This window comes from Lycium barbarum, chromosome 9 (genome assembly GCF_019175385.1).
Source record: "Lycium barbarum isolate Lr01 chromosome 9, ASM1917538v2, whole genome shotgun sequence".
NCBI classification, from domain to species: Eukaryota; Viridiplantae; Streptophyta; class Magnoliopsida; order Solanales; family Solanaceae; genus Lycium; species Lycium barbarum.
In genome coordinates, this window is record NC_083345.1 from 24,502,402 (window position 1) to 24,526,610 (window position 24,209).

A 24,209-nucleotide genomic window follows, 5' to 3' on the forward strand; every position below is an offset into this window, starting at 1 on the left:
AAGTCTCATTTTATGTAATAACCAATTTGGTGTAATTGTATCATATCTTATTAGGGAAACAACCTCCCGACCCAACAAAGTTATGGGCAAGTCTGTGTATATCCTACCCTCCCCAAATTCTACTTGTGGGAATACGGTGAGTATGTTATTGTATGGTACCTTATTATTATTTTTCTCATTTTTGTCTTTATTTATTATCTAATGACTCCATTTTATTATTTACTGCTTTATTATAATAACTCTATTCCATACCCTATTTTAACTACAATCTATCCTAATATTGTATTCATGAAAACAATAGACTACAGAACAACACGATACATTGTAAAAACTAACATTCATGTAATCTCAGCTTCCGGCCCAATTCCACTGCCCCTTTCTCTCTCACTGCATGCTTTTAAGGTTTCGATTTGTCGAAAATCTATAAAGGATATGAACAATGGTTAAAGGATTGCTTCGTAAACTTGGCGCTCAGTCACTCACCCTTGCCGGTAAATGGCAGCAACAACAGCTTCGCCGCCTTAACATCCACGAGTTTCAGTTTATATATACTTTTTCCGTCCTAATATCTTGTTATTGATGCTGCATATGTCTTTATTACGTACGCTCTAAAAAAGAAAATAATATCTAAATGCAGAGGCGGACCTATGTGGAAGGGTGGGAGTGTACGTGCACTCCCACCCTTCGGAAAAAATAATGTATATATATGTGTATATACCTTGAGAAATTATTATATATTTAATTGTGCACTCTCATAAATGAAAGTGTCTTTGCGACTCGTTGATTGCAACTGTTGCTTCCCTTACATGTCACCTCGGATCGAATCCGAATGTCAACTTTAATTATTTTTGTGAGCCTATTTTTAGAAAAACAATAAGCATTAAATGAGCTTGCCCAAATTTGAACTTGCACTGTCACCACATGTTGCACAGCCTTAGCCACTGAGCTATCTCTTTCATTTGCTTCACTGCGTTAAATTTTATTTATTACACATATTTGACCTATATACTTGTATTTTCGCCACTGCTATGCTATTAGTGACCGATCCAACATAGTATTATTCCTTAGTCATCATTAAAATTTTTGTTGGCATTTATGTTAAGATAATAATGCCCCTTCTGTTTTAAAATCCTAGGTCCGCCTCTATCTAAATGCCAATTTTGATTTAGCACTCCGTTTGCATGGTTGTTACATATCATTTCATAATGTATCGTATTTAATATTCTATCGTTTTCTGTCATTACATAGTGTCACACATGGGATAAACCTACAAGCAAAGTAGGGTATGGGGTAAGCTACTATAAAAAAGATAGGATAAAGGATAAAATAAGATTTTAGATAATAAGTAAAGAAAACAATTAGAAAAAAATAAGGTAACGATGCGATCACATCAAACTGATTGTTACACAAAATGGGACTATTTGTCGACTCGTCGTTGCATAACGATGGATTCGATATGATACAATAAATTTTAAGTAACAATCAAAACAAAAATTGTATTTAAAGTAGTAGCATAATACAATACAATATGTAACAACTATCCAACCAACTTTTCAATATCGGGAGTACAAAGGAGAGATATGTTGCATGTAAAGGAACATGATATGATAAAAGAATCAGATTGACTATTTGCATGAATGGATCATTTGAGTTGTTGTATGACTGCTAACTATTAAGCAATCATTTGCTATTTGCAAAGTTGCCGAGAACATAATTAAGAAAATAAAAGTCTACTCTCTCTGATAACTTAAGCTTTTAGACAGGATGATCACACACTTTACAATGGTATCAGAGCAGGCAGAGGTCCGGGGATCGAATCTCACAGCCAGCCATTATCAAAAAGAATTTTCACGTGCTTGACCATGAAAAAAGAATCAGGCCCACACATGAGGAGACGTGTTGAGAATATAACTGGATAAATAAAAGTCCGCTCTCTCTAATAGCTTAAGCTTTTAGATGAGATGGTCACACATTTCAACAGCAGTTTTGGCTTGTTTATAATATGCTGCTGATGCGGTGTATATCTCCATTGCTTAGGATCTCAATCTGGTATATCTGGAAACTAATAGTAGAAAATAACAATCAATTATCAATTTTGATCTATTCTGACTTTTCAAAATTTGAATATATGAAGGAGGAATTTTGTAAATGAAGGAACACTGTGTGACAAAGAAGGTTCAGAAAGATTTTTTAGAAAGGAACATTTGTGCTGATATGTGGCTGCTAACTCTAAAGCAATCATCTGGCATGTTGTGAATTTTGTGATGTTGAATGATGGTTAATTTTTGCTTATTTACCAAACTAGGGAGCTGAGTTGATGGGCAAATATGGGATTAATGTTCCAAGAGGTGTTGCTGTTACTTCCCTTGGAGAAGTGAAAAAGGCAATGCAAGAAGTATTACCCGACCAAAATGAGGTAGTTCAAAATGCAAACAATGCTTCCTTTAATTAGTATTATCTAATGTATGAGTTTAATTTACAGCTGAGGACAGTGTAAATGATTTCTACTTTCTCTTTTGGGTGATCCAGGTGGTTGTTAAAGCACAAGTCCTTGCTGGTGGACGTGGCCTGGGAACTTTCAAAAATGGGTTTAAGGGTGGTGTTCATATTGTCAAGGCTGAACAGTCTGAAGACATAGCTGGTATTGGAGATCTGCCTCTACTAGAATTGTTGTATGACGGGATCATCATGCTAACTAGTAGACCTTATGTTGTTTTAGGTTCTGAGGAAAGCCTTTTGGTCCCAATAATATATTTTGATTCCTCTACTAACCAAGAATTGTGCTATCCCTGTTCCGATAGGGTACGTACGATATTTGATTTTCTTTATTTGACCAACTTCACTCCCTCCATGCTGATCTTCTCTATCTCTTCTTATTTTGGTCTGTTTCCGCACTAATGACTCTAGGTGTTCAACAAAGGTGGCATTGAAAAGAGCTTATTTTATCTTTATCCAGATAAAAGGTAAAACAAAGACGAACAAAGCTTAGTTTTTGTGACTTCTAGTTGATAGACTTTACTGAATCATTAGCATCTTGCTTGTTAGCTTTCCTGGAAAAAGAAGATAACTGTGCTTTTTCTGGTATCATTTTCGTCCTGTGAAGGCTGCAACATAAATCATTTTTAAGATCATAAGAGGCCCAAACACAAAGCATAGTGTTATTTTACCTTTGGCATCTTGGGATTCTTTTGGACTTTATTAAGTGTTTTTGCACTGCAACTGTGAGTGCAGATATTTTCTCTATTGACAAGGAAACTATGTTGTTGTTTTTGTTGTCTCAAGCGATTCTTTCCCATGTTAACTTTTTCGTTTTTTTTATTAAGGAAATAGAAATTGTAATGATCTTTAAATTTATTCTGGTGTGTGTCGCATCCTTGCAATTGAAACTGATTGCAGAGGCATTTTTGGCTGAAATGTGAGCTGGTAAAAAATTATAACATTGTTCCTGAAATGGAGCCTGGAAGAAAGTGGTTTGAAACTGTTAAGATTGAATTCTACATGTCCATAGTCAAAGAATACGCTAGACCTGTTTATCCTGGGCTATTTCAATAGTGTCCTGGAGAACTCTTATCATAACTTGTAGTCTTACAAGCATGAGCATTGTTTGCATTGGTAGCTTTAGGATGTCACTGTTAAAGTACTTTTAAAAATTTACCATTTTGTGCATGCTTTTGGTCTTAGGTAAGATGCTCAGACAGATACTTGTTACTAAACAAACTGGAGCTCAAGGAAAAATTGTCAGCAAGGTTTGCTATCTTTATCCCCATTTACTCGTCAAACATATAGCATGATAACTCATAAAATCTAAGATCGTTAAGGATGTCCTCACTTGACTTTGTCAGTTCACTCCCTTGTTTGATTTACAGTTTAAGCCCTTCCATGATCAGCTCCTTAAACCCTCTTCTATTTTATTAGATTATATTCAAATGAAGTTTCTTTCAGAGAGGATTTGCTTGCAAGTTCTATTTTACTTAAGTTCTTTTTTTTTTTTTTTTTTTTTTTTTGTGGCAGAAAAAAGATACAACCTATAAAGAATTCTGTAACAATCATGCATTCCGCAAGCAATATTTTGTCCTTTTCGATATATTAAAAAGCAAAATTTTGTTTTCGAAGAGGTAGAAATATATTTGCTAACAAAAAGTTTTTGAGTTGGTAGAGAGAAATTTTGTTTTACTTCAAGTTTTATGTTTCATAAGTTGACTCAAATTTCAGCTCTTGTGGAATACAGATTAGTGATTAACATCAACAAATCCACAGTTGAATAATATGTTGCTTGATGTCACTGCTAGATATTATTATCGTTAGACAAAAACATTCATCTTATATTGGCAGTAGGTGTAATTTTCTTATTAAACAACACTACTATAGTATTGCTACAGTGCCATTAACACCAGCTGGGCCACTGCTAGTACTAAACTACTAGCATTGCTGGGATTTCTAATGTTCTTTTGCACAAATTGATTGCAGGTTTATCATTGTGAGAAGATGTCCCTTGTGAATGAAATGTACTTTTCTATTACACTTGATCGTGCAACTGTTGGGCCTATAAGTTCTAAAACTTGCTTGGTTAGTTTAACATACGCGTTGAATAATGTTAATGTTTGAGTTAGTTCAAAATTCATAAATGCATCACTTCATATTCGCCCAAGACAATGGTGGCTGCCTAAAGAAACTAAAAGTCGAAAGTTAGAAAGTATGAAATAGTCAAAAATGAGGGAAAAAGATTTTTCTTAAACACCTTATTTCGATATGAATATTTGTCCATCTTTCTCAGTCGGTGCCAAAAAAAAGTCCACTCTATTAGAAGGGTAACCTCCAAACATATTATATTTTACAGAATAGTCATATGTAGATGGTGCATGCTTGCTATTTATACTTTTTTCGCTGCCATATTATTAGGTAACAGAGTTTCATCTGGCATATTTTCCCTTTATTAAGCTCCAAACATGGTGCTTTTTCAACTTTGCTTTTGTTAATCATGCGAAGGCAGATGAAGACATTCAATCTGAAAGCGAATAGTAATTGCAATAAGATTTTGACTGGAAGATGAACTAAAACTGATTTAGAAACATGTCTGCACTGTATATCTTCCATCCTAAGAATGTAGTAGCTTTAGTCTTGCTTGGTAATTGATTGCATATTTATTGTTAAATATCAACTATGGCAGAGATGTGTTATCTTACTTCATATCTGGTCATTTATGAGTAGGTTTCTATTCGTCCAATTCACTCTCATCTCTAATTGAAGAGCGAGTCATGCTTGCTGTTTGCCTTGGCCCTTTGGACGACTTTCTAAAGCATCCAATCGTAATTGACAATTCTTAACTGCTTATCTTTTAGGGTGGTCAAGCAAAAGGAGAAAAGAAGATAAATTGGTTCCATTCCACTTCAAGAGCAAAATGGATTTGACTGCCAATAATTAGAAATTACTGGATACAGCCCTTTTCACTTTAAGTTCTTTTTTAGTTAAATGGTTTTGTGGGGCAGTTATCTCCAAAAGTCTTAAGTTATACTGCTTTTAGTTGTGAAGTTGAAAAAATAGATACTGTAAAATTGCCTTTAAGTGCACCATTTCACTAAGCTGCTCTTGCTTTCTGTGCTGCAGCTCATAATTGCCTGTTCAAAGGGAGGTACCAGTATTGAAGACTTGACTGGAAAATTTCCTCACATGATTATAAAGGTTGCTTTTGCTTCAACCTTCAAATCCAAACTGTAGCAATTTTGTTTTCGTACTATTTTTCTCAAGTTATAAAAGTTATTCTTTCTATAATTTGCAGGTTCCCATTGATGTGTTTAGAGGAATCACCAACAAAGATGCTACGAAGGTGGTCGATGGTCTGTCTTCCAAAGTAGCTGACAGAAGTGATTCAATTGAACAAGTGAAAAAGTTATATAACATGTTCTGTGAATCTGACTGCAGAATGTTAGAGGTGAGCATTTTATCAATTATTTAGCTCTTTCCTAGACCCTACTGTTCTACTTCTACACATTTAGGGGTTGTATAAAACATGCCATTAAAAGATTTTCTTTTCTCCCTATGTTCTATACTGGTCTTTATTGCGTACTGGGCAGATCAACCCTCTTGTAGAAACATCTGATAACAAGTTGGTAGCTGCTGATGCTAAGCTCAATTTTGATGATAATGCTGCTTACCGCCAAAAAAGAAATTTTTGCCCTCCATGATTCATCACAAGAGGATCCCCGTGAGGTATTCCTTAGACTTTCTTTTGAATGGTAACATGCTTCTTTTATCCTATGCAAGTATATACAAGTTCTCATTTTGGGCTGGCCATTATTTAACTCAGCTTGCTGCTGCAAAGGCTGCTTTGAATTATATTGGCTTAGATGGAGAATTTGGTTGCATGGTGAATGGTGCTGGGTTGGCAATGGCTACCATGGACATAATTAAACTCCATGGAGGGACTCCAGCCAACTTTCTTGATGTTGGTGGTAACGCCTCTGAAGGACAAGTATGTCTGATTTCTTGGTAGTACATCATGAAAAATGCTTTTGGTCAGTCATGTTGTCACGACCCAGCTACAGGGCCATGACGGGTATCCGGAGCTACCCTACCGAGCACCACCTAACTCACTTGTCATCACATTCAATCTGAACATACACCGTTCTCATCGTAAAACCCATTACGAGACAACCTTCATTTACTTCCCAAACACGTATATACATATACATATACATATACATAGGCCCACAAGGCTACAAAATGATGCACAGAATATGCACTAATAAGATCATAAGACATCTACTACCCACACACATGTATCTACGAGCCTCTACTAGAATACTGGAATCATAAGAACGGGACAGGACCCCGCCATGCCCCAAATATGTACACAAAAATATACCAACAAGCGGCAACTCCGAAGAAGTGGAGTGCTCTTATACGACTGCTGATAGAGCTCCTAGGCATCCTGTCCGTCTCCCTGTCTACCTGCGGGCATGAACGCAGCGTCCATAAAAGGAAGGACGTCAGTACGAACAATGTACTGAGTATGTAAGGTGTCATACCCCATTTTAACCGGGTTAAAGTAGAGTACGACATGTTGGTGATTCCTGTTTTTTGTTTATTTTAAGGAGTCGCCACCTAATTATTTATGGTGAATTAGGACACCTGAAGTTTATTAAAGTTATGTTTAAAGTTAATTCTGTTTAAGTCTACGAAACTTAAGATTCTAGGTAAGGGTTCAATTAGTCTAAAGGGAAGGTATTAGGCATCCTTTAAGACCCATTAACAATGGTTAACCGACCGGACTTATGTTAATTAATTAAGGCTAAAAATGTAGATGTAATTTTAAATATTTAAGAAAATATTGCTGAAGTTATTTAAAGTAAAACTTGTAGAAAATAATAGTTGCATAAAAGAGTTAGTTAAAAATAAACTAAAAGAAGCGGGATCTGTAATGTTTATATGTATTTGAAGAAAATGACTAAAATTTTAAAGAGTTATTTAGTAAAAGTTTTAAAGGTTGTTTTAGACAAATATGTATTTCATGATTCCTTTTTGCTCAAAATATGTAGTCACTATTTTGAAAATCAATTGAAATAACAGTATAGGTATTATAAGTAGTTTTATCATAAAAAAAAAAGTGGAGATGAAATTTATGGAATTAATCGTTGGTTCTCCTTAAATTAACTACCCATGACTTCTAAAACCATCCATACTAATTTCCTACAATTCATCTAAGCTAAGGAAAAACAAAATAAAAGGAAGTGTTAGTCAAACAATCAAATACACCAAGATGATAGAATGGCGGAAATAGAACGGAGTTCAAATGGGTTTATCCCATTTTGGGATGTTGCTGCCTGCTGTTGTTGCTATGGGTTTCAGCTTCACCACTGTTGTATTAGATCCCGTTTACGCACAAAAAGAATGCTGGATTAAGCCATGCCCAGTAGGCAATAGATGAAGATTGTGTGAGCAATGCAGGTTGTGGCCTCGAGTCCTAATAGAGGGACTCCTTGCGGCTCCATACACCATGTGAACAAAGAAAATAAAACAGGGAAAGCATTAGAGAAACAATCTGATTGTCAAACACGAAAAAGAAAAAATGTAAACTAAAGCAAATTAGGACTGATATGAGTATTCAACTACCACATATATGTACTGACAATACATGCGAATATAAGGAAGAGCAAAACTGAGCGTTATTTATATAACAGAACTCAACGGATTTCAGACTTAACGACAGATTGAATATACTATGAAAACAGGACTCAGCAGATTCCAAACCAAACGACAGATTGAAGACATTATGAAAACAGCATCTTATAGACAGGCTGAAGCTCTAACTGAAAGCAAATTCAGGTCACACAAGAAGGCTACTACCAGGTTAATTCATACATCAAAAGAAAAAAAAGAGATAAGGAATTAGTGTTCTAAACAGCGGACTGATACTAAACTTGATTTTGAACAAACTAAACAACACATATACATTTAGCTATTAGGCACCGGGTGTTAAAAATACTCCAAGACAATCCACACTCTATTTTATCAGCTTTTAATAGAGTAGTAGGCTTAAGCACAAATCATCATTAAGCATATCTGAGAATATATTTAGGTTATAAAATAGAAGGAAAGGATCATACTCTATTCTAAACCAACAAATCACAAATTTAAAAAAAAAAGAAACATCTGACGGCCTTAAGAGATCACACATCATGAAGGGTCAATGCAAGGACTAAGGCCAAACAGCATAAGGCCATGTACAAGATTCAAATTGAAATCCAAGCAGGGTTACCATTCATATCACGGGACTATACTAAGTAAATAGATACAAACATGCTAATGTCTTATCTCATTTATCTATATTAGATAAGAATGACACCCATAACTGACACAACCAAACAGTATTTCAACATGGGCTAGAGCTAAAAATAACATATACAGACCACTAGCACATGAACCTTCTCATAATTAAATACATATTAGAGATAGTCAAGGTAGCCAAGTAAATATCTTACTTTGAATCGACAGGTTCACACACAAACATGAATCAAGCACAGATTTATTAAGGCATGTGACTGACCAGGCTAGGCACGGATCATGTTCAAACAGGCTATGGACTAAACAGCTTCTAATGAGTACATAATTGGACAATTTTCACTTTAAACAGAACTTATAGGAATGCCAATGATTAGGTAAATTTATCTCAGCCCAGATTAGGTTGAAGCAGTAACTAAACCAGGCTAAACCACACTAATACATACAAACCAGATAGCAACCTGACATGTATGATTTCTAAACTAAGTTACAAAAAAAAACTAATGTTAATCAAATTTAACTTAAAACTCATAAATTGACTAAATTATAGATTAAGCAGAGAAACATGTCAAACAAATATAAAAGGGCCCATTAATAGACTAATCTGCCAGAAATTAATAAAGTTGCACTAGACCTCCTATTAAGCCAGCCAAAACAGGAACCTAATACATAATTATCAAGCTAATCTAACAACTTAATGTGATAAAATGTCACGCTTACAAGTAGTTGGCTGGACCACATCTGATTAATACTAAACATGCATAAACTACTAAGACATGCTTAGTGACTAACGAATACCAACAGAATCAAACTAATCACTAAGCTAACACTTAACTGTCACCTAGGCATAAATTAAACAGATAGGAAGAACATTATACAATAACCACGTTTTAGATTCAACAGAGACATTCATGACCATGCTAATATCATTCGAACAAACATACAGAGGACTAGATTATCTTGGAAATGGCATAAGCATACTAAACTTGAATTAAACAAGGATTAAACAACCACCAACACCATGGTATGGGATTACAGAATTTAAACATGCACAAACATGTCTAAACTAGCAATTAGACAACCTATCTGATTGTGTAGGAAAAAAACAATTAACTCAAATATGCACACCCCAGTAATTTGGCACACACAAACACCCAGTGGGTAAAATACCAAACTAAGCTAAAAGGGAAGAAGATCACCTCTTTCGGGTGCAGTGGACAGAGGTCATCAGGTCTCAAATCTATGCTCGAACTCGAACGAACCCGAACCCGATTAAAGTAACTAAAGTTTCAAAAACGAACAATGAAAATAGAGTAATTACTGGTTTCGGCTACAGTTCACCGAAAAAAGGAAAAATCAAGCTTGGAAATAGTTGGGTCTCTGAAAATGCTGAGTAATTCCCGGCTAAAGTTCACCGGAAAGGAGAGATCAATTTTTTTTTAAGATTGTCTGTGTCCCTCTCAACACTGAATCAATTTCCAAAAATCTGAAAATCGATCCTCAAAATCTGAAAATCGCTCCTTTTCCAAAACAATGTTGAGTCCCCTCCAAAACTGAATAATCTTCCCCTTCAACTGAATAATTGTTCTTCATTTATAGAGTGAGGAGAGAGAGGAGCGGGGGGACAGAGAGTGATGGAGGAGACAGAGGTGTGGGGGACAGAGGGAAGTGGAAGGGAGCGTGAGAGAGAGACGAAGGAGGAGAGAGGAAGAGAAGCGGGAAAGAGAAAGGGTTAGGGGTGTGCGGCGGTGAGGAGATAAGAAAGGAGGAAGTGAAAGAGAAAAGAGGTAGGGTGAAATAAGGTGGTTGGGCCGGATCGGGTAGTTTTTTTGGGTTGGACCGGGTAGGACAAATGGGCTGGTCAGGTCCGAAAGTATGGGCTGGGTATTTAAAATGTGGGCTGATTATTTGGGTAGGGGAATAACATTGTATTTGTATTTTAAGCCATTAATTTGGCTGAAAATTGTTGGTCCTTCCTCCCCTATTTAATTAATTTTGGGCTCCTAATTTAATAACCAGTATAATATATACTATGATAATTAATGATTAATATGTAGAAAATAAAGGATTTAACAAAGTGTTGTCTTGTAATTAATTTAACGAGCTCAAACCCAAAAATGAGACGATGACGAACCATTTAAAATTTGTGATAAAGTAGTGCTCGTAATGTTGAAAATAAAAGTAGCGCAAATAATAGTAGTGAAAATAAAATATTTAGCTTGTCAGTAAATTTAGACGCCCGAGTGAATAAAATTAAATAAAGGAGGGACAAAATTGGGTGTCAACATAAGGCATGAACCATAATGTAGTAAAGCAATAAGGAAACATGAGGGAAAGAGATAACCTGTATATCAAACTGCCCCTTAAGGCGAATACTATGCATGCTTAGCCTTTTTAAGAAAACATTTTTCATACATACATAACATAATATCATCACTTGCCCGCGTCCGGGCCTCCCGCGTACGGGGTAATCATCTCACGCCGCCCACTAGTGGTGACTGCCCGGACAACTAGGCACGGTGTAACTATCATCATCCATAAGCCGCCCACCGAAGTGGTGTCTGCCCGACTAACTAGGCACGGTGTAATCATACATAAAAATAAGCATACATGAGAGCCCAATTAAAAGCTACAACTCTATCGGAGTGACGTAAGGTCGGTAAACTCCGATTATGTTATGGACCAATCATGATCGCCATGTCTCGCCTTGAAGGAAATAGTATTATGAGGTGAGACTATCAACAATGAGTAATATCAAGATAACCATGCAATAGGATCGTTGGTCTCATTATAGCATCATTTCATAAGCTTTAGAATCTCGATGAATAAAATTATCATAATCCCAGGAGGTCACGGGTTCGAGCCGTGGAAACAGCCTCTGGCATAAATGCAAGGTAAGGCTGCGTACAATAGACCCTTGTGGTCCGGCCTTTCCCCGGACCCCGCGCATAGCGGGAGCTTAGTGCACCGGGCTGTCATTTTAGAATCTCGATGAATAAAATTATCATAATCATTGTCATTATCATAGAACATATCTCCTCTCCTTCTCATAGGAAGCTCTTAGAAATCTTTAGCCTTCAACTTTGGGATACGAGAAAGTCATGAAAATATAAAGGAATTATAGTATAGGAGTCATGCCTTTGAAAGAAAGGGACTAGCCTCACATACCTTTACGTCTCTTTAACTTTATCGACTAAACGCTTCCCCTCTAAGCTTACGATTCTACATTCAAGAGAATTCGTACTAAAATTAGATAATTGGAAGCATACTTGTGTCTAAACTAAAATGACTAAGAGCTAACGAAAATTGGACAGCATTTCCTTTGTTCCAACAACTTCCTCCATATGGTAAACAACTCCCAAATATCGATAGCAACACCCATAATATCATAATCAATAAACTTCTTCAAGTTAAACATTATTCAACTCTTACAATTCCCTTTCAAAGTCATCCTTAACCATAACTACAATGCAACACCATATCCATTTTCATATAATACTTCCTCAACATCATTAGTATCATTCACAACATGATTATACTCATGGCATAACAAGAATTATGATTCAAGTCAAATTACTATTTAAGAATATCATTATTTCCACATTTGAGCCTCATATTCTACTTTCTTCCCCAATCCAAGTCATTCAACCACTCAGTACTCTTAATAACATGAAATTAATATCAAACTCACCTATGGTGATGTAGGAATGCACTTTAGATGAAAATACTTTACTTGAGAAAAAACCCAACTTCAATTCCAAGAGAATTCTTGGCTTCCATCAACACTAGTGAGCATCCACACACTTGATTCTCTTGATTCTTTGTGTTTAATCTTTGATTTCTCTTGGATTTGGGTTGATATGGTGAGTTAATGGAAGCTTTGAGAGGATTTAGGGTTTGATTTTGGGTGAAAAATGAGGCAAAAGTCGTGGAAAGAGGTATATAAAAGTTGGGGAAAAAAAATTGCACCGCCCAATTTCAGGAATCTCGGGAATAGTACGTGTTACTGTTCATCACGTACTTCAAAGTACGTGATGAACAGTATCACGTACTTTGGGGGGCAAAAATTTTAAGTTCTGGAAATTCTGGGCAAAATACGCCCAGAAAGTGCGGGAAGTACTTTATTGTACGGGCCGTATTTCCATCTGCACTTCACAGAAATGCGATCTGTCGGTTGCATTGGAAAGAAGACTCGCCGAACTTCAATTTACATAGGTTATGGATTCCGTAACTACTCATATTCTAGGAGATATGCCCCTGACAAGTTGGGCCAAAAAATTTCGTCAAAATTTTGTCAAGTTTTTTCCAAATTTTCAACGAACCTATTTTCTTCGATTCGCTTGATCCCGAAACCTTTAAATACTTGTCTAACACTTATTAAAAGTCTTCCTTGACCTTATAGGGGTATCGTGGCCTCCGAACTCACGTTAGTTTGCTTACGACGACGCGAAAATCCACGAGGTGTAACATCCTTCCCCCCTTAGAAACATTCGTCCTCGAATGTTAAACTCTTAGGAATTCTACAAAAATTTCGCCAGAGTTTCCCTTGTAACTATACCACTACCAGCCTGTCACAACAACCCAAATTATAGAATGCCTCACAGGGCTACAACAACAATAACAATATTGGTCACACACGACCAAGGAGTCATCAAAAGAAGTATTACATACCTGGGGACAATGGCGTCTCATCTTGAATTTCTTCTGGGGGTGGAAATAAATGTCGGTATCTGGATTTCATATCTTCTTCTGCTTCCCAATTCATCTCTTCTCTACTATTGTTTCTCCATAGAACCTTAACTGAGGCTACGTCTTTGGTTCTGAGTCTCCGAACTTGCCTATCTAGAATGGCAATAGGTACCTCTTCATAGGACAATTTCTCAGTAACTTGGACATCATCTACAGGCACAATTTTAGAGGGATCTCCAATGCATTTACGAAGCATTGACACATGAAAAACTGGATGGACTGACTCCAGGTCTGAAGGCAGATCTAACTCATAAGCCACTTGACCCACCTTGCGTACAATCTTGTAAGGCCCAATATACCGGGTACTAAGCTTCCCCTTCTTGCCAAATCTCATTACACCCTTCATCGGCGACACTTTTAAGAATACCCAATCGTTAACTTGGAATTTCAAATCTCGTCGGCGACTGTCCGCATAAGATTTCTGACGACTCTGGGCTGTCAACAACCGGTCTCGAATGAGCTTGATCTTTTCTACCGCTTGCTGGATCAATTCTGGGCCTATTAGCTTTGTCTCCCCTACCTCGAACCATCCAATTGGCGATCTACACTTCCTTCCATATAAAGCCTCATATGGGGCCATTTGAATGCTAGAGTGATAACTATTGTTGTATGCAAATTCAATGAGTGGCAAATGATCATCCCAATTACCTCCGAAGTCTAACACACATGCTCGCAACATATCTTCGAAGGTCTGAATGGTGCGCTCAGCTTGCCCATCAGTCTGTGAATGAAATGCTGTGCTAAGTCTTACCTGAGTTCCCAAACCTTCCTGGAAGGACTTCCAGAAATTAGCTGTAATTGTGCTCCCCTATCAGTGATAATGGATATTGTGACACCATGAAGTCGTACTATCTCTCTGAGATACAACTTTGCATAATCTTCTGCTGAGTACGTAATCCTGACTGGTAGAAAATGAGCTGACTTTGTAAGTCTGTCAACAACTACCCATATAGAGTCATCCTTACACCGAGAACGAGGCAAGCCTACAATAAAATCCATATTAATCACTTCCCATTTCCAATTTGGAATCTCCATAACTTGCAACAATCCTCCGGGCTTTTGATGCTCAATCTTCACCTGCTGGAAATTAGGACACTGAGCTACAAACTCTGCTATATCTTTCTTCATTCCGTCCCATCAGTATATGGACTTGAGATCATGGTACATCTTTGTCGCTCCTAGATGAACAAAATAACGGGAATGGTGGGCTTCTTCCAAAATCTGACGGCGTAATCTTGTAACATCCGGAACACATAGCCTGCTTCGATACCTGAGAACTCCATCCGCAGAAATCTCAAATGGTGACTTTTCTTTCTGAGGAATTGTATCTTTATAATGACTTAACTTGGAGTCTTCATGTTGGCGCTTTTTCACCTCAACTACCAAAGATGAGGCAGCCGGATTTTGAATAGTGACTCCTGTATTACCTGAATCCATCAAGCGAACTCCCAGATTGGATAGTTGTTGAAGTTCACAAGCTAACTCCTTCTTCTCTGGATGAACATCACATAAACTACCCATGGATTTGCGGCTAAGAGCATCAGCTACCACATTTGCTTTTCCAGGATGATATAAAATGCTAACGTCGTAATATTTTAATAGCTCCAACCATCGCCTTTGCCGCAGATTCAATTCCTTCTGCTTAAAAATATACTGGAGACTCTTATGGTCTGTATAGATATCAACATGGACTCCATATAAATAATGCCTCCACATCTTTAATGCATGGATCACTGCAGCCAATTCTAAATCATGAGTCGGGTAGTTTTTCTCATGTTTGCTCAACTGCCTTGAAGCATAAGCAATCACCTTACCATACTGCATCAGCACACAACCTAATCCAACACCGAAGGCATCACAGTAGACAACATAGCCTTCTCATCCTTCTGGAAATGTTAGAACCGGGGCCGAAGTCAATCTATTCTTAAACTCTTGAAAACTACGCTCACAAGCGTTGGTCCATTGGAATTTTACCGATTTCTAAGTCAGCTTCGTCAATGGTGCAGAAATAGAAGAAAATCCTTCCACAAATATTCTGTAATAACCTGCTAAACCCAGAAAGCTACGTACCTCTGTAGGCGTCGTAGGCCTTGGCCAAGTCTTCACAGCCTCAATCTTCTAGGTATCTACTCGAATACCATCAGCTGAGATAATATGGCCCAGAAAAGTTACAGAATTCAACCAGAACTCACATTTTGAAAACTTGGCGTATAATTCCCGAGTTCGAAGAATTCCAAGAACAGTACGTAGATGATCTGCATGCTCTGCCTCCGATCGAGAATATACCAGAATATCATCGATGAACACAATTACAAATAGATCTAGGAAAGGCCTGAACACATTATTTATCAAGTCCATGAATACAGCCGGGGCGTTAGTCAATCCAAATGACATAACCCGAAATTCATAATGACCATATCTGGTTCTGAAAGCCGTCTTCGGAATGTCTTTTTCTCTAACTCTCACTTGATGATATCCCGACCTCAAATCAATCTTTGAAAACCACTTGGCACCCTGCAGTTGATCAAATAAATCATCAATTCTCGGAAGTGGATATTTATTCTTGATTGTCACCTTGTTCAACTGCCTATAGTCAACGCATATTCGCAAGGAACCATCTTTCTTTCTCACGAACAACACAGGTGCTTCCCATGGCGATGAACTAGGCCTAATAAAGCCTTTTTCAAGCAGATCTTTTAGTTGTGCCTTTAGCTCTTTCAATTCTGCAGGAGCCATCCTATAAGGAGGAATAGATATAGGTTTGGTATCCGGCAGCACATCGATGGTAAAATCGATCTCCCGTTCTGGTGGAAGACCTGGAAGCTCATCTGGAAATACATCCGAAAATTCATTCACTACCGGAACCGATTGAAGAGTTGGCAGTTTTGCTTCAGTGTCATGAACCCGGACTAAATGATAGATATATCCCTTAGCAATCATCTTTATCGCTTTGAGATAGGAAATAAACCTACCTCTCGGGGACGCTGTATTACCTTTCCATTCTAACATTGGTTCTCCCGGGAATTGGAATCGAACCATTTTTGTTCTACAGTCAACATTGGCATAACAGGAGGCCAGCCAATCCATGCCCATAATAACATCAAAATCCAACATCTTCAGCTCGATCAAATGGGCTATAGTCTGACGATCACAAACCACAACCACACAGTTTCTATATACTTGTCTGGCTATTACCGGGTCACCAACAGGAGTAGACACTTCAAAAGGTTTGATTGGCTCGGGTTTCACCCCAATACGATCAGCAATATAAGGAGTAATATACGACAAAGTAGAACCCGGATCAATCAATGCATAAACATTATAAGAGAATACTGATAATATACCTGTGACCACATCATGGGAGGACTCAAGGTCTTGTCGCCCGGCCAATGCATAAATACGGGCCTGAGGGCCACTTGAACTAGATGTTCCTCCTCTGCCCCTGCCACGACCTGATGGCGCCTGTGAGCCTTGCCCCAAAGGGTGTACAGACGATGAGGAACCAGCTGCTGATCTGTGGGCTGGACCCTACCTCTATCACCCAACGATGGACAATCACGCATCATATGCCCAGTCTGACCACAAGCATAACAAGCATCTGAGCCTCGACGACATTGGCCCGTATGTAATTTACCGCACTGGCTGTATCGTGGTACCGGTGGTCTCCTCTGACTAGGATCGCCTCCAAACTAAGAACCAGAAGCTCTCGAGCTCTGACCCGATCCAGAATAAACGGGGCGTTCAAATCTCCTGCCCGCAAATCGAGGAGGTGAACTAGCCGCAGACTGGCCTGAATATCTGGAATGTTGTTGCCTCTGACCGCCTCTGTACTCACCACTGACACCAGCAGATCTGGCCCTCTTACTATGCCCTCTATCAATATCGCGCTCACCCATATGCGGTTGCTGTTGTTCCTCTAAATTCTGGGCATGGGCCTGAATACGAGAGATGTCCATCCCTTCCTGAAGTGAAGCCGTCAAGCAGTTTTTAATCAAGTGTGGCCCTAAGCCACTCACAAATCGATGCACTCGGTCTCCCATATCGGCTACCATAGTCGGAGCATACCTATCCAATGAATTGAACCGAAGGATATACTCTCGGGCGCTCATATTTCCCTGTCTGAGATTTAAGAATCTGTCGGCTGGGGCCCGTCGAACTTCCGGTGGAAAATAATGGCGAATGAAGGCATCTACGAACTCTTGCCATACCGGGGGAGGTGCATTTTCCCCTCTCGAAAGCATCCAATTATTATACCACAGAACTGCAACATCCCGCAACCTATAGGACGCCAACTCCACTGACTCAGTATCAAAAACGTGTATTATTCTTAGCGTCCTCAACATCTCATTTATAAAGCCCTGCGGGTCCTCATTCGGCTTTGACCCGAAAAATTCTGGCGGGTTCAAACTCATAAAATCACGGGCTCTGGCACTAGTCGCTCTGTCACCAGGACTCGCACTCTGTCGCTGGGTCTGGGCAGCTACTAACTGAGTCAACAATTGGACTGCATCTCGCAAGTCCCGATCTGGAGCAATAGGGGAAAGGGCTGGAGCCCTTCCATGCTCTTCTGTTACTGGAGGAGTAGAGGTAGTATGTGAGGGAGTGACACTCTGAGCCTCGCTATGTTCTAGCTCAGCCAGGGGTCTCGGCTGGTACCATCTCCAGCAACGCCCAGTATTGTGCTGACTTTCTTCTTCTTTCTCGGAGGCATCGCTGAAATTAGCCGGGAAAATATTAGATAGTTGCATTCTTGACTTGACTCTATCGCACGATCTAAGATGAGAAGGAAGGTCAATAGTTCCTAAATGCCCTGCAGCCTCCTGTTTATAAGTGTGGCGCGCTTCACACCCATAAACAAGACTCTACCGGACACGGCTCGTAGACACACCCTAGGACGAACTGCTCTGATACCACTTTTGTCACGACCCAGCTAGAGGGCCATGACGGGTACCCGGAGCTACCCTACCGAGCACCACCTAACTCACTTGTCATCACATTCAATCTGAACATACACTGTTCTCATCGTAAAACCCATTACTAGACAACCTTCATTTACTTCCCAAACACATATATACATATACATATACATATGCCCACAAGGCTACAAAATGATGCACAGAATATGCACTAATAAGATCATAAGACATCTACTACCCACACACATGTATCTACGAGCCTCTACTAGAATACTGGAATCATAAGAACGGGACAGGACCCCGCCATGCCCCAAATATGTACACAAAAATATACCAACAAGCGGTAACTCCGAAGAAGTGGAGTGCTCCTATACGACTGCTGATAGATCTCCTAGGCATCCGGTCCGTCTCCCTGTCTACCTGCGGGCATGAACGTAGCGTCCATAAAAGGAAGGACGTCAGTACGAACAATGTACTGAGTATGTAAGGCATGAACCATAATGTAGTAAAGCAATAAGGAAACATGAGGGAAAGAGATAACCTGTATATCAAACTGCCCCTTAAGGAGAATACTATGCATGCTTAGCCTTTTTAAGAAAACATTTTTCATACATACATAACATAATATCATCACTAGCTCGCGTCCGGGCCTCCCGCGTCCAGGGTAATCATCTCATGCCGCCCACTAGTGGTGACTGCCCGGCCAACTAGGCACGGTGTAACTATCATCATCCATAAGCCGCCCACCGAAGTGGTGTCTGCCCGGCCAACTAGGTACGGTGTAATCATACATAAAAATAAGCATACATGGGAGCCTAATTAAAATCTACAACTCTATCGGAGTGACGTAAGGTCGGTAACCTCCGATTATGTTATGGACAATCATGATCGTCATGTCTCACCTTGAAGGAAATAGTATTATGAGGTGAGACTATCAACAATGAGTAATATCAAGAAAATCATGCAATAGGATCATTGGTCTCATTATAGCATCATTTCATAAGCTTTAGAATCTCGATGAATAAAATTATCATAATCATCGTCATTATCATAGAACATATCTCCTCTCCTTCTCATAGGAAGCTCTTAGAAATCTTTAGCCTTCAACTTTGGGATACGAGAAAGTCATGGAAATATAAAGGAATTATAGTATAGGAGTCATGCCTTTGAAAGAAAGGGACTAGCCTCACATACATTTACGTCTCTTTAACTTTATCGACTAAACGCTTCCCCTCCAAGCTCACGATTCTACATTCAAGAGAATTCGTACTAAAATTAGATAATTGGAAGCATACTTGTGTCTAAACTAAAATGACTAAGAGCTAACGAAAATTGGGCAGCATTTCCTTTGTTCCAACAACTTCCTCCATATGGTAAACAACTCCCAAATATTAATAGCAACACCCATAATATCATAATCAATAAACTTCTTCAAGTTAAACATTATTCAACTCTTAAAATTCCCTTTCAAAGTCATCCTTAACCACAACTACAATGCAGCACCATATCCATTTTCATATAATACTTCCTCAACGTCATTAGTATCATTCACAACATGATTATACTCATGGCATAACAAGAATTATGATTCAAGTCAAATTACTATTCAAGAATATCATTATTTCCACATTTAAGCCTCATATTCTACTTTCTTCCCCAATCCAAGTTATTCAACCACTCAATACTCTTAATAACATGAAATGAATATAAAACTCACCTATGGTGATGTACGAATGCACTTTAGATGAAAATATTTTACTTGAGAAAAAACCCAACTTCAATTCCAAGAGAATTCTTGGCTTCCATCAACACTAGTGAGCATCCACACACTTGATTCTCTTGATTCTTTGTGTTTAATCTTTGATTTCTCTTGGATTTGGGTTGATATGGTGAGTTAATGGAAGCTTTGAGAGGATTTGGGGTGAAAAATGAGGCAAAAGTCGTGGAAAAGGGTATATAAAAGTTGGGGAAAAAAAATTGCACCGCCCAATTTTTGGAATCTCGGGAATGGTACGTGTACTGTTCATCACGTGAAGTACGTGATGAACAGTATCACGTACTTTGGGGGGCAAAAATTTTAAGTTCTGGAAATTCTGGGCAAAATACGCCCAGAAAGTGCGGGACGTACTTTATTGTACGGGCCGTATTTCCCTCCGTACTTCACAGAAATGCGATATGTCAATTGCATTGGAAAGAAGACTCGCCGAACTTCAATATACATAGGTTATGGATTCCGTAACTCCTCATATTCTAGGAGATATGTCCCTGAAAATTTGTGCCAAAAATCTCCGTCAAAATTTTGTCAAGTTTTTTCCAAATTTTCAACGAATCTATTTTCTTCGATTCGCTTGATCCCGAAACCTTTAAATACTTGTCTAACACTTATTAAAAGTCTTCCTTGACCTTATAGGGGTATCGTGGCCTCCGAACTCACGTTAGTTTGCTTACGACGACGCGAAAATCCACGAGGTGTAACACATGTTCCAGATATTGTTCTTAATAATAACAAATCAACTCTCGTCTTTATAAAAAATAAAGATAATAAACCAAAACTTGTTCAGAGCTTAGTTTCAGTTTTTGACGTCAATGTGTAATTTTCTTTCAAAAGTTTAAATTCCTAGATGCCTTTAACTTCTCCTCTTGTATTTGGAGTATGTTGTGGAGGCCTTTAAAATTTTGACTTCAGATGAGGAGGTAAAAGCAATTCTGGTTAACATCTTCGGCGGAATAATGAAGTGTGATGTGATAGCCAGTGGTATTGTCAATGCGGCCAAACAGGTTAGTCTGTTTTGGTTTTGGTGATTGATCAGGGTTTCTTTGGGTCAAAGATGCGTTCTCTTTCGAAACCAACTTTTGATGTCTGGCATATTCCTCACTGGACATGATAACGGAAGGCTCATTTTATTTTTCCTTTTTCTAATCCCCTTTCCTGTTAATGATTTGTCCTTTCTGAAGTTCCTTTGACTCACCATCCCCCCCCCCCCCCCCCCCCCTCCATAATGAAAAAAAAGGGAAAGAGGAGGAGAGGACTAAAATGTATAACTCCATCTATGATCTCAAGCCTGCAATGAAGCTTCATGCATATATGCTGATTCTTTCATTTTGTCTTAAGGTTCGACTGAAAGTGCCTGTGGTTGTACGTCTTTAGGGTACCAATGTTGACCAAGGGAAGAGAATTCTAAAGGTAAATTCTGAACTTCATCCTCTAGGCAGGAACTTATTTTACTGGAACTTTGCAGCTGCAAATCTTTATTTCCATTGGAGAACTCAGTTTCAAGAGGTAATTGCCTTCTGCCCCGTATATCTGTGCAGGAAAGTGGTATGACCTTGGTAACTGCTGAGGATTTAGATGATGCGGCTGAGAAAGCAGTCAAAGCAGCAGCTAGTTGAGTGAAAACGACTGTTATAGTTTTATTTCTTAGCCTTCTGTTGGCTCCTTTTTTGTTAGGAAATATCTGAGCGTTCTAGTTTCAAGTGTACAAGAGGAAAATATAGGGATGACGTTCTTCTTGTTAAGTCTTAGAATAAGCTTTGGAGTTATTCAGCTGTGACCTATGGTCCTAGTGATCTTTCCCGCTCTTATTTACCTTTTTTTTTTTTTTTTGTTGATGGTTGTGTTGTTTCCAACTTGAGAGTTCCCTTCTAGGCTCTAGCCCTTGGCACCATATTTCTTTGTGGTCTTGTCCATAAACTTAGAATACGCCTTTTAATATCTGCCAGAAAACATGGGAACAGTAATTACACCGGTGATTAAAGTTGTACAAATCGATTTGTTCCTTATCCAAGAATTCTATTTGATGTGTCTTTGTTAATTGCTTCACATACTTTATGAGTAGGGCAAGCATTCATAATCGAGTTTCGTATATGTGCTAGGCAGTGGTTGAATTTGCATGGAGTTGAATAGCTATCATTGAATGAAAAATAGTAGTAATACTGTAGTTTAGTTGTTTTTCATTTCTATATGTATCATATATTATTAAAAGCGGAAGCAGTGAAAAGTTAGATTACCAAAATATCCTTTAAAAATTAATATACTACTATTTTACCTTAACCCAAATAACCAAAATCTCTCTCCTCACGCACTAAGGATGCAATTTAAAGTCTGTGTATGTTAATTTAAATAAATTTGAGTCGTGGGTTTTGAATTTATTGTAGGCATTAAATCTTATAACTGCAGAAATAATATGCTTCTTATGTCTTTCTCATTCTTTGCTTCTTTTAGCTTCCATCCGTTAGATACCTTTTGATATTCTGTATCAAACTGTACAAATTGCACACACTTCAAGTTACTCAATTAGTATATCCTTTTGTCTTTTGTCAAATCATTATCTACTAATAATTTTCTTCCTCTCACCACTTTCTGCAACAATTTGAGGTACTTTACTTTTGGGAAATTACATAACCCCCGACGAATACTCGGATTCATTATGACGCACCCAACCTTTGCAGGCGACCTATTACCCCCTGACCTTATTTTTTCTGTATTTTTGTACTTTTTTCGACTGACTTGACACAATTAAAATTTGAAGTCCAGTTGCACAATGTAGAGTGTAAAGAGTGTTGCACACTCTCTGCCACATTGGCGTCACGTCAGTGCCACGTCACTTCTTCTTCTTCTTTTTCTTCCTCTTCTTCATCATCATTTCAAGAAATCAATCAACCCATTTTCCTCCATTAACACACACATATTCAATTTCATCATCAATCATAAAAAGCTTATTTTCAAGAAATCAACCAACCCATTTTCTTCTTCCATTAACAAAATCAACCAACCCATTTTCTTCCTCCATTAACACACACATATTCAACCCATTTTTTTCCTCCATTAACACACACACATTCAACCCATTTTCTTCCTCCATTAACACACACACATTCAATTTCATCATCAATCATACATATCTTTTCAAGAAATCAACCAACTCATTTTCTTTCTCTATTAACACACACACATTTAACCCATTTTCTTCCTCCACAAAATTATTCGAACTCGAACGAAACTAGCTCTTTTTGTTACAATATGTTATTCACTGCAACAATATGAAATGTAAAGAACTCAAATTTCCAGCTCTTTTTTCTTTAACAAGACCAATTCTACCCATCAAAAAACATACTTGAAATTAAAGAGAAAAAAAAGGTGGTTATGAAAAAACAAACCTTTATATGGATGAACAGAGTCACAAGAAAGGGAACCCAAATTTTGGCAACAAAAAATCCAGCTAAATTAGACGAGATATTATCTGTTATACAGCAAATAAAAAAATTCAAAAATTCGTAAATGGAAATGAAACAGAGATAATGAAGGACAAAAATAGTTGCAGATCTATATATAAACTATCGGGAAAAAAATGGAAATTGCTTTAACTTGATAACAACTGAAAATGGAGAGACAAGTTATGAATCTGAGAAAGTATATTATTAATAGCGTGGACTGGTTGCCCTTCAATGTGTGTGTGTTAATGGAGGAAGAAAATGAGTTAAATGTGTGTGTTAATGGAGGAAGAAAATGGGTTGGTTGATTTCTTGAATGATATTTATGATTGATAATGAAATTGAATGTGTGTGTGTTAATGGAGGAAGAAAATGGGCTGAATGTGTGTGTGTTAATGGAGGAAGAAAATGGGTTGGTTGATTTTGTTAATGGAGGAAGAATATGGGTTGGTTGATTTCTTGAAAATAAGCTTTTTATGATTGATGATGAAATTGAATATGTGTGTGTTAATGGAGGAAAATGGGTTGATTGATTTCTTGAAATGATGATGAAGA

General features: G+C 38.0%; 1 pseudogene; it reads left to right on the forward strand.

Moving 5' to 3' along the window:
* Positions 1 to 439: 439 nt before the first annotated feature.
* LOC132610690 (succinate--CoA ligase [ADP-forming] subunit beta, mitochondrial-like) lies at positions 440 to 22,391 on the forward strand (annotated as a pseudogene).
* Positions 22,392 to 24,209: the final 1,818 nt, after the last annotated feature.